At 39.5% G+C, this 3,197-nt stretch overlaps 1 pseudogene; it reads left to right on the top strand.

Annotated features, from left to right (window-relative positions):
- Positions 1-1,144: 1,144 nt before the first annotated feature.
- On the top strand, positions 1,145-1,439 carry LOC111155350 (annotated as a pseudogene).
- Positions 1,440-3,197: the final 1,758 nt, after the last annotated feature.

Raw genomic sequence — 3,197 nt, 5'->3', positions numbered from 1 at the left:
GTTTTCCTTATTTATATACCCTGTGTTCCTGTCACAGGAACCTATCCAAACACACTTGGAAGTCACCTATCCAAACACACTTTTATACCTCTGTGCTGGCAGTCATGCCTTTCTATCTACTTGAATGCCCTTTTCAGTAGCTACTTAGTACAGACCCCATTCGAAAGTTCTCTATGACCCTGTTCAGTTATTTGGAGACAATTTATTATTCCTTTAACCATGCTTCAAAGGTAGACTACTTACAATCTTCCTATAGTTCTAATCACCCTCCATAGTATTTTAAAATAATTAGTTGTGTACCTACCTGTTGTGTCACTATGCAGGAAGAAAATGCCCTGTATTCTTCTCTACAGCAAAAAAAAAAAAAAAAAAACCTGTTATTTTTATAAGTTCTCAAAAATATTTGTCATATGCACAAAATATGGATCAAATACTTAATGGTTCCTCGAGAATAATTTGGAAAAGGTAGCTTGTCAGAAATACAGAAGGAAAATAAAAACTTAATATTTACATTGGAAATTGGTTTGCATTCAACTTCTAAAAACAAATTTGGAAAATAATATAAAGCAGATACTCAGTTAATGGGAGCAAGATGGAAAATGCTATTGCCAAACCATATTTAAGAGTAATCAAGTTCTCTAAATTGAGCATAAGTCTGAAGCATGATCAGGTTAACAAAAAAGAAAAGACCAGTGTTATTTTGCCTCAATTGGAAACAGAGTGTGGGGAAATTTGTATTTTTCCCTCAGAGAGCAGGGTGACTTTATTCCTTCCATTAAGCCAATTTTGTGCCAAACCTTAGCCACTGCTTCAGATCTTTATTGATACCTCTTTCCCATTGAGCCCGTTTATCCCGTTTTGTGCCTCCCTTTCTCTGCTCCCTAACTGGTTACTCCCTCACCTTTAATTTTGTGTTAATGAACATTAGTGCGATAGCTTCCCTTATATTAAATGGGTATTTTGTATAGCTTTATGGATTTAGAGACCTGATTAAAGATCAACTAAGCGTTGAATTTCTCTTAGACTGGCCACGCAATATGGTTGATCAGTCAGCAAATTCATTAAGTATCTAATTATGTCAACCATTAAGCGCTGAAGTATTGTCAAAAGAAGGGCATCATTTGGTCGTGGCCACAGAAACCAGATGATGAAGGGGATGTCATCATTTGGAAAGTGTCACAATAAGTCGCACACATTGTGCCACTGCTGTGGCTTGTAAGGCCTGCCGCCTTCAAAATCCAGCCTGTGGCAAATGTGGCTATCAATCCAAGTGGAAGAGAACATATCACTGGAGTGCCAAGACTACAAGAGGATATACCACTGGGAACATCCAAATGAATCATCTACAAATAGTGTACTGCAGATTCCAGCACGGATTCTGTGATGTAACAACACCGAGCCCCGGGAGGGCCACTGGTACAGCATCCAGTTCATCCTAAGGATTTCAGTGATTAGCCACAGAATAAATGTTCTGGTTAAAAAAAGAGAGAGAGAGAAGGAAGGGAGAGAAGGAAAGAGGGAAGGCAGACAGGCAGGCAGGCATCATCATTATCCACATAGAGCTCACAGGTCTGGGTAGTGGGAATACTGTGTGTACAGACTTTGGGATGAAAAATGATGAGGGACTGTAGAGGCAACTGGAAGAAGTCAGCATTTTTTTGCGGTGAAAACAAAGAATTGAATACATAAGGCTAGAGATAAAGGCAAGATGATTTGAAGTCTTCTAGTTGACTTCAGCATTTTGTACTTGATCCTTGAGTTCTTTCCTTCCTCCGACAAAGAATGGATTTTCCTCGAAGTTATCAAAAGTTGTTCACTCTTCTTGTGCACCGTATCCCGTCTCACTTACCATACCGAAGACTTTGTTGCTGCAATCGCATATGTGCTCTCTCCCCTGAATCATTTTTTTCATACTGGATCATACCTATAAAACTATAAATCCTGCATAAGAGATCACATTTTACAAAATAAGAAGCCATTTATCACCAGTCCATCTTCCTGCTCCATTTCTCTGCACCCCGTATAGAATATCTCATCCCCAAATTTATCTGTACTTACTGTCTACACATTCTTATCAGTCCATCGTAACATAATTTTGTCTGGATTTTGTCCCCATGCTACACTAAACCTACTTTGGCGAAGTAATCTGTGACCTTCGTTACGCATGCCTCAGCTGATCCAATAGCATTTAACAAGCCTGCACCTCACTCTTTAAATTTCTCATTCAGATCTCAGACCTAAGTCCACCAGTGTATTCCTAAGTTTGTTGAATACATATCACATTGTCTGAGTTGATTCACTAAAGCCATTGTCACTAGTCTTTTAGTGAGTTGAAGAGAGTGTTGGTGCTCATAGCTTACCAACAGTTTTCTTTAATCCTTTCTTTCTTTTTAAGATTTTATTTATTTATTTGACAGAGAGAGATCACAAGTAGGCAGAGAGGCAGGCAGAGAGAGAGGAAGGGAAGCAGGCTCCCTGCTGAGGAGAGAGCCCGATGTGGGGCTCGATCCCAGGACTCTGGGATCATGACCTGAGCTGAAGGCAGAGGCTTTAACCCACTGAGCCACCCAGGCGCCCCTTTAATCCTTTTTAATACTCCTTCTTTACTCCTCAACTCCTGAAGCTTTGATACTCTAGAGATGAATAAAGGTCTCAGAGTAGTCTAACAGGTTTTCAGCTACCCACATTTGCCATTTCTACATAGTTGTCTCACTTTGGAATGCAAAATCTCTGATGTTAATGGCTCACATAAACTGAAATGAGAACAAATTCATTTTCTTATACCCATGTATCTTGAGATGAATCACAATTCTTCATTTAGAACAGAGAATCAGTCTACTTTGGGACTCTGAGTTCAAAATTTCTTCCGTGTCATGAAGTTGCTAGGTAGTTAGTAGTTGAGAAGGTGAGGCCACTTTTTCCTTTTCTTGACAGAAGAGCTCCAAATATAGGTCCCCAGGGAACAACATGCTTGCTTTACTCCAAATCTCTCCACCCAAGTAGAGTAAACCATATGGATGAGAAAATAAGAAAAAAAAAAAGATGGCTGTTCTGCTAAGTGCATGACAGAGCCACTTCAGTCATATGGGTAAACCCATAATGGACTGAACTTCCTAACGTATGTAAAACCTCTTTCTCTGGGAGAGCCAGGCCCTGATATATTATCTTAGGAAAGAAGACGTCTTGCAAGGTAAATT

Source organism: Enhydra lutris, unplaced genomic scaffold (assembly GCF_002288905.1).
Source record: "Enhydra lutris kenyoni isolate GAN:26980312 unplaced genomic scaffold, ASM228890v2 scaffoldscaffold40, whole genome shotgun sequence".
Lineage (NCBI taxonomy): Eukaryota > Metazoa > Chordata > Mammalia > Carnivora > Mustelidae > Enhydra > Enhydra lutris.
Note: the sequence above shows the minus strand (reverse complement) of the source record. Positions and strands in the feature narration are given on the sequence as shown.